The following is a 17,273-nucleotide window of genomic DNA, read 5'->3' as shown; positions in this document are numbered from 1 at the left end:
AAAAAAAATTGCAGTAATTTGTTTCGATTTGCAAAATGTGTTTTGTTTACCAAAAACAACTTACAAAAAATTTTTTTATAAAAAAAAGTTGCAGGCATACAACATGACAGCACATTGTAACTACGATAAAACTGCATATTGTGCAATTTGGCATGAAGCACTCTCGGGAAGATCGGGCAATCACATAGCAAGTGCTGTTTTTAAAATTTTAAAAGCTATCGCGAAAGCTAATCCCGACATTAGAGAAATTATTTTATGGTCTGACGCTTGCGTGGCACAAAATAAAAACAAAATGATGAGCCTAGCTCTTATTCATTTTTTAAAACAAAATGAACAGATTCACTGCATCACTCAAAAATTTTCGGAACCGGGGCATGGCAATATTCAGGAAGTAGATGCAGTTCATAGTAAAATCGAAAAATATGTTAAATACGTAGACATATATAGTCCTGTGTCATTACTCCAGCAGATGAAAAAAATTCCCAAAAGAAGTGTACGCTTGCAAATTTTACAAATGAGTGAAAATGATTTTTTCGATTTTGGTTCTGTTGCATATAAGCTAAATTTCCGAAGCATTCCCTACAGTAAAGTCGTGTTATTGCATTATACAAAAAATTGTGAAATTATTAGGTATAGGCAAAAGTTTTCAGACATAGATACACTCGTTAATTTGCTGCAGGAGATTTCATCTCGGCGTGTAAACACAAAAAAGTACCAAAAAGACCATTCAGTGTTAGGTGAAATAAAAATTATTAGAGAAAGACCATCTGAGACTGTGCTCAAAGATAAGGCTGTCCACATTCAATCTATGTTAACAGTAATGCCAGAGGTAGATAAATTGTTTTATCAGGCAATTTTCTCAAAATATTTTAAAAAAGATTAATAAATTAAGTTAGAATAGCTGATTGTATCGATTAAGATCTATATATTAAATTGTAAATAAACTGCTATTAGTACAAACTTTTTTTGTATTTGTGCTTTGTAGATTCGATGTTTTTTTAGGAAACACATTATTGTAAATAAAGGTTTTTAATTTAAAAATGTTACTTTCTTTAACATCTCTAACAAATTATTTTCACTACAAAATTATTTTGTTGCATCACAACTCACCGTGAGCTAATCATACTGATGTCTGAAATAAGAAGCTTTGGCTAAAATCACACATTTTTGTTAAAAATAGAATGTAGAATTTATTAAAGAAAAAAAGATAGTTGAGCTGAACTTTCTTCGCCTAGGAAACACAATAAATACTACATTATTTTTGATTTAAAGGCATACATGCATATCTGAGTAAATATTTTTTCCAAATATGTAATATCCTAATCTCAGTCTCTAGTAAGGCTAATTTCCATACGTCCGAGTTAGCAATAGCGTTATTGTCTTACAAACTAGACCGTTAAGGCAAATGAGTTGAATAAGTTATTGTAAATTTATTTTTATTTACACGCGTATAATTGCACAACAATAATTGTTAGACAAATAGAATGATAAAGAAAGGCAATGTCATATTAAAAAAAAACAAATTACTCGATTCGATGTAAGGTACCTTATGTAAGTTAACAACATACATCTATTTAGTTATATTTAAGTAAAATTACAATACGGAATTTATTCTTGAACTAAGTCGTAAATTGTAAATAGCTATAAAATCGGAAATAATTTTTTTTAAAAGATATAAGTCAAAAATGTATTAGGCATGATTGTCAAGAAACATTCCAATTCTGTTTCAAATTTGCAAGCATTTTATGTCAAAAGTTGATTTTTGTAAACGTTCTAGTAATAAATTATGAATGTTTAGGTGGATTTTGCTTCGAAATTTTAATTTTCATATTACTTTTACATTTTAATTTAAAAAATTAAAAATGTATCTATTATTTGTGATTATTGATGTAGAAATATCGTTTCTATAAATAAGAATTCTACAAAAAATTGTGAACTCTTTTACTGGTATGCAGCATTATAAATCTTGTTCACTAAAACTTTAAAGAAAATAAGTTCAATCATTCCCGAGAAAAAATTAAAGAAAAATGTTACTGTTTAGTTAAAAATTAAATTTTTTGTTTATTGAACAACAAATCTATTTGAAATTTAAATTTGTAAAATTTCGAATCTAATAATTTGAAACTCAATCTTTCTTAAAAAAAAAATCGAAAGTATTTCTAACATCTATAACAAAAGAAAAAGAGTTGCACAAATTACAGTTGTTTTTTTTTTAATTTCAGATTCATCACAACTCTTAAATTTCTTGTTTATTTATTTCACATTATGAGTCATTCCCATATTGTTCTGCGCGTGAAGTTGAATACTATTTCTTTCCAAACCCCAAACCTAACGCTGAAAAGCAAAACAGCAAGGAAGTACGTAAAAACGGATAACGGTACAGTATCGATTTTCGGCTTGGACATGCGGCAAAACAGTACTCAGTCTAAACTATGTTTCGCTTCGCCCAAGTGCGACATGCGGCAAATCTGACCCAAACAGTAGAGGCGAAAATCCCTCGGACGCGATTTGGATATGCGGCAAACCAGTTCTAAGGTGACGACTTAAAGCATGCATAATCGTCTCAGATTAGGAAAAGGAGACGTTTAGGTCAATTTTATGCTTTCTGGCTTTCGTAGATACAAGTAAATTATTAAAATTCTTCAGAAACGTCACTTTTGAAGTGTTTTCTTGTACTTTTAAGCCACTCAGATACCCAACGGTCTAGGAAAGAGCAACGAAACCATAAAATTTTAGCTAGAAACTGAATTTTTTTCGATTTTTATTGAATTTGAACTATATTTCAATATTTTTTGATGGTTCTGAGACACCAAACACACTTAAAGCATGCAGAATCGTCTCAGATTAGAAAAAGGAGACGTTTAGGTCAATTTGATGCATACTGGCGTTCGTAGATGCAAGAAAATTATTAAAATTCTTCAGAAACGTCACTTTTGAAGTGTTTTCTTGTAGTTTTAAGCCACTCAGATACCCAACGGGCTAGGAAAGTGCAACGAAACCATCAAATTTTAGCTAGAAACTGTATTTTTGTCGATTTTTATTGAATTTGAACTATATTTCAATATCTTTTGATGGTTCTGAGCCACCAAACGCACTTAAAGCATGCAAAATCATCTCAGATTAAGAAAAGGAGACGTTTAGGTCAATTTTATGCATTCTGGCGTTCGTAGATGCAAGAAAATTATTAAAATTCTTCAGAAACGTCACTTTTGAAGTGTTTTCTTGTAGTTTTAAGCCACTCAGATACCCAACGGGCTAGGAAAGTGCAACGAAGCCATAAAATTTTTGTTAGAAACTGTATTTTTGTCGATTTTTATTGAATTTGAACTACATTTCAACATTTTTTAAGGTTCTGAGACACCAAACACACTTAAAGCATGCAGAATCCTCTCAGATTAGGAAAAGGAGACGTTTAGGTCAATTTAATGCATTCTGGCGTTAGTAGATACAAGAAAATTGCTAAAATTCTTCAGAAACGTCACTTTTGAAGTGTTTTCTTATACTTTTAAGCCACTCAGATACCCAAGGGGCTCGGAAAGAGCAACGAAACCATCAAATTTTAGCTAGAAACTGTATTTTTGTCGATTTTTATTGAATTTGAACTACATTTCAACATTTTTTAAGGTTCTGAGACACCAAACACACTTAAAGCATGCAGAATCGTCTCAGATTAGGAAAAGGAGACGTTTAGGTCAATTTAATGCATTCTGGCGTTCGTAGATACAAGAAAATTGTTAAAATTCTTCAGAAACGTCACTTTTGAAATGTTTACTTGTACTTTTAAGCCACTCAGATGTCCTACGAGTTCGGAAAGAGCAACGAAACCATCAAATTTTATCTAGAAACTGTATTTTTGTCGATTTTTATTGAATTTGAACTATATTTCAACATTTTTTTATGGTTCTGAGCCACCAAACACACTTAAAGCATGCAGAATCGCCTCAGATTAGGAAAAGGAGACGTTTAGGTCAATTTTATGCATTCTGACGTTCGCAGATACAAGACAATTGTTAAAATTCTTCAGAAACGTCACTTTTGAAATATTTACTTATACTTTTAAGCCACTCAGATATCCTACGGGCTCGGAAAGGGCAACGAAACCATCAAATTTTACCTAGAAACTGTATTTTTGTCGATTTTTGTTGAATTTGAACAATATTTCAACATTTTTTGATGGTTCTGAGCCACCAAACACACTTAAAGCATGCAGAATCGTCTGAGATTAGGAAAAGGAGACGTTTAGGTCAATTTTATGCATTCTGGCGTTCGTAGATACAAGAAAATTTTTAAAATTCTTCAGAAACGTCACTTTTGAAGTGTTTTCTTGTACTTTTAAGCCACTCAGATACCCTACGGGCTCGGAAACTGCAACGAAACTATCAAATTTTAGCTAGAAACTGAATTTTTTTCGATTTTTATTGAATTTGAACTATATTTCAACATTTTTAGATGGTTCTGAGCCACCAAACGCACTTAAAGCATGCAAAATCGTCTCAGATTAGGAAAAGGAGACGTTTAGGTCAATTTTATGCATTCTGAGGTTCGTAGATACAAGAAAATTGTTAAAATTCTTCAGAAACGTCACTTTTGAAATGTTTACTTGTACTTTTAAGCCACTCAGATGTCCTACGAGTTCGGAAAGAGCAACGAAACCATCAAATTTTATCTAGAAACTGTATTTTTGTCGATTTTTATTGAATTTGAACTATATTTCAACATTTTTTTATGGTTCTGAGCCACCAAACACACTTAAAGCATGCAGAATCGCCTCAGATTAGGAAAAGGAGACGTTTAGGTCAATTTTATGCATTCTGACGTTCGCAGATACAAGACAATTGTTAAAATTCTTCAGAAACGTCACTTTTGAAATATTTACTTATACTTTTAAGCCACTCAGATATCCTACGGGCTCGGAAAGGGCAACGAAACCATCAAATTTTACCTAGAAACTGTATTTTTGTCGATTTTTGTTGAATTTGAACAATATTTCAACATTTTTTGATGGTTCTGAGCCACCAAACACACTTAAAGCATGCAGAATCGTCTGAGATTAGGAAAAGGAGACGTTTAGGTCAATTTTATACATTCTGGCGTTCGTAGATACAAGAAAATTGTTAAAATTCTTCAGAAACGTCACTTTTGAAGTGTTTTCTTGTACTTTTAAGCCACTCAGATACCCTACGGGCTCGGAAAGTGCAACGAAACTATCAAATTTTAGCTATACTCCGTATTTTTGTCGATTTTTATTGAATTTGAACTACATTTCAACATTTTTTAAGGTTCTGAGACACCAAACACACTTAAAGCATGCAGAATCGTCTCAGATTAGGAAAAGGAGAAGTTTAGGTCTATTTTATGCTTTCTGGCGTTCGTGGATACAAGAAAATTGTTAAAATTCTTCAGAAACGTCACTTTTGAAGTGATTTCTTGTACTTTTAAGCCACTCAGAAAATAAACGGTCTCGGAAAGTGCAACGAAACCATCAAATTTTAGCTAGAAACTGTCTTTTTGGCGATTTTTATTGAATTTGAAATGTATTTCAATATTTTTTGATGGTTCTGAGCCACCAAACACACTTAAAGCATGCAGAGTCGTCTCAGATTAGGAAAAGGAGACGTTTAGGTCAATTTTATGCATTCTGGCGATTGTAGATACAAGGAAATTGTTAAAATTCATCAGAAACGTCAATTTTGAAGTGTTTTGTTGTACTTTTAAAACCAGTCAGATACCCAACGGGCTCGGAAAGAGAAACGAAACCATCAAATTTTAGCTAGAAACTGTTTTTTTGTCGATTTTTATTGAATTTGAACTACATTTCAATATTTTTTGATGGTTCTGAGACACCAAACACACTTAAAGCATGCAGAATCGTCTCAGATTAGAAAAAGGAGACGTTTAGGTCAATTTTATGCATTCTGGCGTTCGTAGATGCAAGAAAATTATTAAAATTCTTCAGAAACGTCACTTTTGAAGTGTTTTCTTGTAGTTTTAAGCCACTCAGATACCCAACGGGCTAGGAAAGTGCAACGAAGCCATAAAATTTTTGTTAGAAACTGTATTTTTGTCGATTTTTATTGAATTTGAACTACATTTCAACATTTTTTAAGGTTCTGAGACACCAAACACACTTAAAGCATGCAGAATCCTCTCAGATTAGGAAAAGGAGACGTTTAGGTCAATTTAATGCATTCTGGCGTTCGTAGATACAAGAAAATTGTTAAAATTCTTCAGAAACGTCACTTTTGAAATGTTTACTTGTACTTTTAAGCCACTCAGATGTCCTACGAGTTCGGAAAGAGCAACGAAACCATCAAATTTTATCTAGAAACTGTATTTTTGTCGATTTTTATTGAATTTGAACTATATTTCAACATTTTTTTATGGTTCTGAGCCACCAAACACACTTAAAGCATGCAGAATCGCCTCAGATTAGGAAAAGGAGACGTTTAGGTCAATTTTATGCATTCTGACGTTCGCAGATACAAGACAATTGTTAAAATTCTTCAGAAACGTCACTTTTGAAATATTTACTTATACTTTTAAGCCACTCAGATATCCTACGGGCTCGGAAAGGGCAACGAAACCATCAAATTTTACCTAGAAACTGTATTTTTGTCGATTTTTGTTGAATTTGAACAATATTTCAACATTTTTTGATGGTTCTGAGCCACCAAACACACTTAAAGCATGCAGAATCGTCTGAGATTAGGAAAAGGAGACGTTTAGGTCAATTTTATGCATTCTGGCGTTCGTAGATACAAGAAAATTTTTAAAATTCTTCAGAAACGTCACTTTTGAAGTGTTTTCTTGTACTTTTAAGCCACTCAGATACCCTACGGGCTCGGAAACTGCAACGAAACTATCAAATTTTAGCTAGAAACTGAATTTTTTTCGATTTTTATTGAATTTGAACTATATTTCAACATTTTTAGATGGTTCTGAGCCACCAAACGCACTTAAAGCATGCAAAATCGTCTCAGATTAGGAAAAGGAGACGTTTAGGTCAATTTTATGCATTCTGAGGTTCGTAGATACAAGAAAATTGTTAAAATTCTTCAGAAACGTCACTTTTGAAATGTTTACTTGTACTTTTAAGCCACTCAGATGTCCTACGAGTTCGGAAAGAGCAACGAAACCATCAAATTTTATCTAGAAACTGTATTTTTGTCGATTTTTATTGAATTTGAACTATATTTCAACATTTTTTTATGGTTCTGAGCCACCAAACACACTTAAAGCATGCAGAATCGCCTCAGATTAGGAAAAGGAGACGTTTAGGTCAATTTTATGCATTCTGACGTTCGCAGATACAAGACAATTGTTAAAATTCTTCAGAAACGTCACTTTTGAAATATTTACTTATACTTTTAAGCCACTCAGATATCCTACGGGCTCGGAAAGGGCAACGAAACCATCAAATTTTACCTAGAAACTGTATTTTTGTCGATTTTTGTTGAATTTGAACAATATTTCAACATTTTTTGATGGTTCTGAGCCACCAAACACACTTAAAGCATGCAGAATCGTCTGAGATTAGGAAAAGGAGACGTTTAGGTCAATTTTATACATTCTGGCGTTCGTAGATACAAGAAAATTGTTAAAATTCTTCAGAAACGTCACTTTTGAAGTGTTTTCTTGTACTTTTAAGCCACTCAGATACCCTACGGGCTCGGAAAGTGCAACGAAACTATCAAATTTTAGCTATACTCCGTATTTTTGTCGATTTTTATTGTATTTGAACTACATTTCAACATTTTTTAAGGTTCTGAGACACCAAACACACTTAAAGCATGCAGAATCGTCTCAGATTAGGAAAAGGAGAAGTTTAGGTCTATTTTATGCTTTCTGGCGTTCGTGGATACAAGAAAATTGTTAAAATTCTTCAGAAACGTCACTTTTGAAGTGATTTCTTGTACTTTTAAGCCACTCAGAAAATAAACGGTCTCGGAAAGTGCAACGAAACCATCAAATTTTAGCTAGAAACTGTCTTTTTGGCGATTTTTATTGAATTTGAAATGTATTTCAATATTTTTTGATGGTTCTGAGCCACCAAACACACTTAAAGCATGCAGAGTCGTCTCAGATTAGGAAAAGGAGACGTTTAGGTCAATTTTATGCATTCTGGCGATTGTAGATACAAGGAAATTGTTAAAATTCATCAGAAACGTCAATTTTGAAGTGTTTTGTTGTACTTTTAAAACCAGTCAGATACCCAACGGGCTCGGAAAGAGAAACGAAACCATCAAATTTTAGCTAGAAACTGTTTTTTTGTCGATTTTTATTGAATTTGAACTACATTTCAATATTTTTTGATGGTTCTGAGACACCAAACACACTTAAAGCATGCAGAATCGTCTCAGATTAGAAAAAGGAGACGTTTAGGTCAATTTGATGCATACTGGCGTTCGTAGATGCAAGAAAATTATTAAAATTCTTCAGAAACGTCACTTTTGAAATGTTTACTTGTACTTTTAAGCCACTCAGATGTCCTACGAGTTCGGAAAGAGCAACGAAACCATCAAATTTTAGCTAGAAACTGTATTTTTGTCGATTTTTATTGAATTTGAACTACATTTCAACATTTTTTAAGGTTCTGAGACACCAAACACACTTAAAGCATGCAGAATCGTCTCAGATTAGGAAAAGGAGACGTTTAGGTCAATTTAATGCATTCTGGCGTTCGTAGATACAAGAAAATTGTTAAAATTCTTCAGAAACGTCACTTTTGAAATGTTTACTTGTACTTTTAAGCCACTCAGATGTCCTACGAGTTCGGAAAAAGCAACGAAACCATCAAATTTTATCTAGAAACTGTATTTTTGTCGATTTTTATTGAATTTGAACTATATTTCAACATTTTTTTATGGTTCTGAGCCACCAAACACACTTAAAGCATGCAGAATCGCCTCAGATTAGGAAAAGGAGACGTTTAGGTCAATTTTATGCATTCTGACGTTCGCAGATACAAGACAATTGTTAAAATTCTTCAGAAACGTCACTTTTGAAATATTTACTTATACTTTTAAGCCACTCAGATATCCTACGGGCTCGGAAAGGGCAACGAAACCATCAAATTTTACCTAGAAACTGTATTTTTGTCGATTTTTGTTGAATTTGAACAATATTTCAACATTTTTTGATGGTTCTGAGCCACCAAACACACTTAAAGCATGCAGAATCGTCTGAGATTAGGAAAAGGAGACGTTTAGGTCAATTTTATGCATTCTGGCGTTCGTAGATACAAGAAAATTTTTAAAATTCTTCAGAAACGTCACTTTTGAAGTGTTTTCTTGTACTTTTAAGCCACTCAGATACCCTACGGGCTCGGAAACTGCAACGAAACTATCAAATTTTAGCTAGAAACTGAATTTTTTTCGATTTTTATTGAATTTGAACTATATTTCAACATTTTTAGATGGTTCTGAGCCACCAAACGCACTTAAAGCATGCAAAATCGTCTCAGATTAGGAAAAGGAGACGTTTAGGTCAATTTTATGCATTCTGAGGTTCGTAGATACAAGAAAATTGTTAAAATTCTTCAGAAACGTCACTTTTGAAATGTTTACTTGTACTTTTAAGCCACTCAGATGTCCTACGAGTTCGGAAAGAGCAACGAAACCATCAAATTTTATCTAGAAACTGTATTTTTGTCGATTTTTATTGAATTTGAACTATATTTCAACATTTTTTTATGGTTCTGAGCCACCAAACACACTTAAAGCATGCAGAATCGCCTCAGATTAGGAAAAGGAGACGTTTAGGTCAATTTTATGCATTCTGACGTTCGCAGATACAAGACAATTGTTAAAATTCTTCAGAAACGTCACTTTTGAAATATTTACTTATACTTTTAAGCCACTCAGATATCCTACGGGCTCGGAAAGGGCAACGAAACCATCAAATTTTACCTAGAAACTGTATTTTTGTCGATTTTTGTTGAATTTGAACAATATTTCAACATTTTTTGATGGTTCTGAGCCACCAAACACACTTAAAGCATGCAGAATCGTCTGAGATTAGGAAAAGGAGACGTTTAGGTCAATTTTATACATTCTGGCGTTCGTAGATACAAGAAAATTGTTAAAATTCTTCAGAAACGTCACTTTTGAAGTGTTTTCTTGTACTTTTAAGCCACTCAGATACCCTACGGGCTCGGAAAGTGCAACGAAACTATCAAATTTTAGCTATACTCCGTATTTTTGTCGATTTTTATTGAATTTGAACTATATTTTAATATTTTTTTATGCTTCTGAGCCACCAAACACACTTAAAGCATGCAGAATCGTCTCAGATTAGGAAAAGGACACGTTTAGGTCAATTATATGCATTCTCTCTTTCGTGGATACAAGAAAATTGTTAAAATTCTTCAGAAACGTCACTTTTGAAGTGTTTTCTTGTATTTTTAAGCCACTCAGATACCCAACGGTCTCGGAAAGTGCAACGAAACCATCAAATTTTAGCTAGAAACTGTATTTTTGTCGATTTTTATTGAATTTAAACTATATTTTAATATTTTTTGATGGTTCTGAGCCACCAAACACACTTAAAGAATGCAGAATCGTCTCAGATTAGGAAAAGGAGACGTTTAGGTCAATTTTATGCATTCTGGCGTTCGTAAATACAAGAAAATTTTTAAAATTCTTCAGAAACGTCACTTTTGAAGTGTTTTCTTGTACTTTTAAGCCACTCAGATACCCGACGGGCTCGGAAAGAGCAACGAAACCATCAAATTTTAGCTAGAAACTGTATTTTCGTCGATTTTTATTGAATTTGAAATACATTTCAACATTTTTTAAGGTTCTGAGACACCAAACACACTTAAAGCATGCAGAATCGTCTCAGATTAGGAAAAGGAGAAGTTTAGGTCTATTTTATGCTTTCTGGCGTTCGTGGATACAAGAAAATTGTTAAAATTCTTCAGAAACGTCACTTTTGAAGTGATTTCTTGTACTTTTAAGCCACTCAGAAAATAAACGGTCTCGGAAAGTGCAACGAAACCATCAAATTTTAGCTAGAAACTGTCTTTTTGGCGATTTTTATTGAATTTGAAATGTATTTCAACATTTTTTGATGGTTCTGAGCCACCAAACACACTTAAAGCATGCAGAGTCGTCTCAGATTAGGAAAAGGAGACGTTTAGGTCAATTTTATGCATTCTGGCGATTGTAGATACAAGGAAATTGTTAAAATTCATCAGAAACGTCAATTTTGAAGTGTTTTGTTGTACTTTTAAAACCAGTCAGATACCCAACGGGCTCGGAAAGAGAAACGAAACCATCAAATTTTAGCTAGAAACTGTTTTTTTGTCGATTTTTATTGAATTTGAACTACATTTCAATATTTTTTGATGGTTCTGAGACACCAAACACACTTAAAGCATGCAGAATCGTCTCAGATTAGAAAAAGGAGACGTTTAGGTCAATTTGATGCATACTGGCGTTCGTAGATGCAAGAAAATTATTAAAATTCTTCAGAAACGTCACTTTTGAAGTGTTTTCTTGTAGTTTTAAGCCACTCAGATACCCAACGGGCTAGGAAAGTGCAACGAAACCATCAAATTTTAGCTAGAAACTGTATTTTTGTCGATTTTTATTGAATTTGAACTATATTTCAATATCTTTTGATGGTTCTGAGCCACCAAACGCACTTAAAGCATGCAAAATCATCTCAGATTAAGAAAAGGAGACGTTTAGGTCAATTTTATGCATTCTGGCGTTCGTAGATGCAAGAAAATTATTAAAATTCTTCAGAAACGTCACTTTTGAAGTGTTTTCTTGTAGTTTTAAGCCACTCAGATACCCAACGGGCTAGGAAAGTGCAACGAAGCCATAAAATTTTTGTTAGAAACTGTATTTTTGTCGATTTTTATTGAATTTGAACTACATTTCAACATTTTTTAAGGTTCTGAGACACCAAACACACTTAAAGCATGCAGAATCCTCTCAGATTAGGAAAAGGAGACGTTTAGGTCAATTTAATGCATTCTGGCGTTAGTAGATACAAGAAAATTGCTAAAATTCTTCAGAAACGTCACTTTTGAAGTGTTTTCTTATACTTTTAAGCCACTCAGATACCCAAGGGGCTCGGAAAGAGCAACGAAACCATCAAATTTTAGCTAGAAACTGTATTTTTGTCGATTTTTATTGAATTTGAACTACATTTCAACATTTTTTAAGGTTCTGAGACACCAAACACACTTAAAGCATGCAGAATCGTCTCAGATTAGGAAAAGGAGACGTTTAGGTCAATTTAATGCATTCTGGCGTTCGTAGATACAAGAAAATTGCTAAAATTCTTCAGAAACGTCACTTTTGAAGTGTTTTCTTATACTTTTAAGCCACTCAGATACCCAACGGGCTCGGAAACGAAACCATAAAATTTTAGCTAGAAACTGTATTTTTGTCGATTTTTATTGAATTTGAACTATATTTCAATATTTTTTGATGGTTCTGAGCCACCAAACTCACTTAAAGGATGCAGAATCGTCTCAGATTAAGAAAAGGGGACGTTTAGGTAAATTTTATGCATTCTGGCTTTCGTAGGTACAAGAAAATTGTTAAAATTCCCAAGAAACGTCACTTTTGAAGTGTTTTCTTGTACTTTTAAGCCACTCAGATAGCCTACGTTCTCGGAAAGAGCAACGAAACCATCAAATTTTAGCTTGAAACTGAATTTTTGTCGATTATTTTTGAATTTGAACAATATTTCAACATTTTTTTTTGGTTATGAGCCACCAAACACACTTAAAGCATGCAGAATCGTCTCAGATTGATAAAAGGAAACGTTTAGGTCAATTTTATGCATTCTGGCGTTCGTAGATACAAGAAAATTGTTAAAATTCTTCAGAAAGGTCACTTTTGAAGTGTTTTCTTGTACTTTTAAGCCACTCAGATAACCAACGGGCTCAGAAAAAGCAACGAAACCATCAAATTTTAGCTAGAAACTGTATTTTTGTCGATTTTTATAGAATTTGAAACTATATTTCAACATTTTAGATTGTTCTGAGCCACCAAACACACTTAAAGCATGCAGAATCGACTCAGATTAGGAAAAGGAGACGTTTAGGTCAATTTTATGCATTCTGGCGTTCGTAGATACAAGTAAATTGTTAAAATTCTTCAGAAACGTCACTTTTGAAGTGTTTTCTTGTACTTTTAAGCCACTCGGATACCCAACGGGCTCAGAAAGAGCAACGAAACCATCAAATTTTAACTAGAATCTGTATTTTTATCGATTTTTATTGAATTTGAATTATATTTCAACATTTTTTGATGGTTCTGAGCCACCTAACACACTTAAAGCATGCATAATCGTCTCAGATTAGGAAAAGGAGACGTTTAGGTCAATTTTATGCTTTCTGGCTTTCGTAGATACAAGTAAATTATTAAAATTCTTCAGAAACGTCACTTTTGAAGTGTTTTCTTGTACTTTTAAGCCACTCAGATACCCAACGGTCTAGGAAAGAGCAACGAAACCATAAAATTTTAGCTAGACACTGAATTTTTTTCGATTTTTATTAAATTTGTACTATATTTCAACATTTTTAGATGGTTCTGAGCCACCAAACGCACTTAAAGCATGCAAAATCGTCTCAGATTAGGAAAAGGAGACGTTTAGGTCAATTTTATGCATTCTACGGTTCGTAGATACAAGAAAATTGTTAAAATTCTTCAGAAACGTCACTTTTGAAATGTTTACTTGTACTTTTAAGCCACTCAGATGTCCCACGAGTTCGGAAAGAGCAACGAAACCATCAAATTTTATCTAGAAACTGTATTTTTGTCGATTTTTATTGAATTTGAACTATATTTCAACATTTTTTTATGGTTCTGAGCCACCAAACACACTTAAAGCATGCAGAATCGCCTCAGATTAGGAAAAGGAGACGTTTAGGTCAATTTTATGCATTCTGACGTTCGCAGATACAAGACAATTGTTAAAATTCTTCAGAAACGTCACTTTTGAAATATTTACTTATACTTTTAAGCCACTCAGATATCCTACGGGCTCGGAAAGGGCAACGAAACCATCAAATTTTACCTAGAAACTGTATTTTTGTCGATTTTTGTTGAATTTGAACTATATTTCAACATTTTTTGATGGTTCTGAGCCACCAAACACACTTAAAGCATGCAGAATCGTCTGAGATTAGGAAAAGGGGACGTTTAGGTCAATTTTATGCATTCTGGCGTTCGTAGATACAAGAAAATTGTTAAAATTCTTCAGAAACGTCACTTTTGAAGTGTTTTCTTGTACTTTTAAGCCACTCAGATACCCTACGGGCTCGGAAAGTGCAACGAAACTATCAAATTTTAGCTATACTCCGTATTTTTGTCGATTTTTATTGAATTTGAACTATATTTTAATATTTTTTTATGCTTCTGAGCCACCAAACACACTTAAAGCATGCAGAATCGTCTCAGATTAGGAAAAGGACACGTTTAGGTCAATTATATGCATTCTCTCGTTCGTGGATACAAGAAAATTGTTAAAATTCTTCAGAAACGTCACTTTTGAAGTGTTTTCTTGTATTTTTAAGCCACTCAGATACCCAACGGTCTCGGAAAGTGCAACGAAACCATCAAATTTTAGCTAGAAACTGTATTTTTGTCGATTTTTATTGAATTTGAACTATATTTCAACGATTTTTGATGGTTCTGAGCCACCAAACACACTTAAAGCATGCAGAATCGACTCAGAATAGGAAAAGGAGACGTTTAGGTCAATTTTATGCATTCTGGCGTTCGTAGATACAAGAAAACTGTTAAAATTCTACAGAAACGTCACTTTTGAAGTGTTTTCTTGTACTTTTAAGCCACTCAGATACCCTACGGGCTCGGGAAGTGCAACGAAACCATCAAATTTTAGCTAGAAACTGTATTTTTGTCGATTTTTATTGAATTTGAACAATATTTCAACGATTTTTGATGGTTCTGAGCCACCAAACACACTTAAAGCATGCAGAATAGACTCAGAATAGGAAAAGGAGACGTTTAGGTCAATTTTATGCATTCTGGCGTTCGTAGGTACAAGAAAACTGTTAAAATTCTTCAGAAACGTCACTTTTGAAGTGTTTTCTTGTACTTTTAAGCCACTCAGATACCCAACGGGCTCGGAAAGTGCAACGAAACCATCAAATTTTAGCTAGAAACTGTATTTTTGACGATTTTTATTGAATTTGAACTATATTTCAACGATTTTTGATGGTTCTGAGCCACCAAACACACTTAAAGCATGCAGTATCGACTCAGAATAGGAAAAGGAGACGTTTTGGGTCAATTTTATGCATTCTTGCGTTCGTAGATACAAGAAAATTGTTAAAATTTTCAGAAACGTCACTTTTGAAGTGTTTTCTTGTGCTTTTAAGCCACTCAGATACCCTACGGTCTCGGAAAGTGCAACGAAACCATCAAATTTTAGCTAGAAACTGTATTTTTGTCGATTTTTATTGAATTTGAACCATATTTCAACGATTTTTGATGGTTCTGAGCCACCAAACACACTTAAAGCATGCAGAATCGACTCAGAATTGGAAAAGAAAACGTTAAGGTCAATTTTATGCATTCTGGCGTTCGTAGATACAAGAAAACTGTTAAAATTCTTCAGAAACGTCACTTTTGAAGTGTTTTCTTGTACTTTTAAGCCACTCAGGTACCCTACGGGCTCGGAAAGTGCAACGAAATCATCAAATTTTAGCTAGAAACTGTATTTTTGTCGATTTTTATTGAATTTGAACTATATTTCAACGATTTTTGATGGTTCTGAGCCACCAAACACACTTAAAGCATGCAGAATCGACTCAGAATAGGAAAAGGAGACGTTTAGGTAAATTTTATGCATTCTGGCGTTCGTAGATACAAGAAAACTGTTAAAATTCTACAGAAACGTCACTTTTGAAGAGTTTTCTTGTACTTTTAAGCCACTCAGATACCCTATGGGCTCGGAAAGTGCAACGAAACCATCAAATTTTAGCTAGAAACTGTATTTTTGTCGATTTTAATTGAATTTGAACCATATTTCAACTATTTTTGATGGTTCTGAGCCACCAAACACACTTAAAGCATGCAGAATCGACTCAGAATTGGAAAAGAAAACGTTAAGGTCAATTTTATGCATTCTGGCGTTCGTAGATACAAGAAAACTGTTAAAATTCTTCAGAAACGTCACTTTTGAAGTGTTTTCTTGTACTTTTAAGCCACTCAGATACCCTATGGGCTCGGAAAGTGCAACGAAACCATCAAATTTTAGCTAGAAACTGTATTTTTGTCGATTTTTATTGAATTTGAACCATATTTCAACGATTTTTGATGGTTCTGAGCCACCAAACACACTTAAAGCATGCAGAATCGACTCAGAATTGGAAAAGAAAACGTTAAGGTCAATTTTATGCATTCTGGCGTTCGTAGATACAAGAAAACTGTTAAAATTCTTCAGAAACGTCACTTTTGAAGTGTTTTCTTGTACTTTTAAGCCTCTCAGATACCCTATGGGCTCGGAAAGTGCAACGAAACCATCAAATTTTAGCTAGAAACTATATTTTTGTCGATTTTTATTGAATTTGAACTATATTTCAACTATTTTTGATGGTTCTGAGCCACCAAACACACTTTTCTTGTACTTTTAAGCCACTCAGATACCCTATGGGCACGGAAAGTGCCACGAAACCATCAAATTTTAGCTAGAAACTGTATTTTTGTCGATTTTTATTGAATTTGAACTATATTTCAACGATTTTTGATGGTTCTGAGCCACCAAACACACTTTTCTTGTACCTTTAAGCCACTCAGATACCCTATGGGCTCGGAAAGTGCAACGAAACCATCAAATTTTAGCTAGAAACTGTATTTTTGTCGATTTTTATTGAATTTGAACTATATTTCAACGATTTTTGATGGTGCTGAGCCACCAAACACACTTAAAGCATGCAGAATCGACTCAGAATAGGAAAAGGAGACGTTTAGGTCAATTTTATGAATATGGCGTTCGTAGATACAAGAAAACTGTTAAAATTCTTCAGAAACGTCACTTTTGAAATGTTTTCTTGTACTTTTAAGCCACTCAGATACCCAATGGGCTCGGAAAGTGCAACGAAACCATCAAATTTTAGCTAGAAACTGTATTTTTGTCGATTTTTATTGAATTTGAACTATATTTCAACGATTTTTGATGGTTCTGAGCCACCAAACACACTTAAAGCATGCAGAATCGACTCAGAATAGGAAAAGGAGACGTTTAGGTCAATTTTATGCATTCTGGCGTTCGTAGATACAAGA

This window comes from Zophobas morio, unplaced genomic scaffold, assembly GCF_036711695.1.
Source record: "Zophobas morio isolate AGI-343-1 ecotype UQ-CSIRO unplaced genomic scaffold, CSIRO_AGI_Zmor_V1 ptg000335l, whole genome shotgun sequence".
Classification (NCBI taxonomy): domain Eukaryota; kingdom Metazoa; phylum Arthropoda; class Insecta; order Coleoptera; family Tenebrionidae; genus Zophobas; species Zophobas morio.
The sequence above is the reverse complement of the archived record's forward strand: the minus strand, read 5'-3'. Positions refer to the sequence as shown.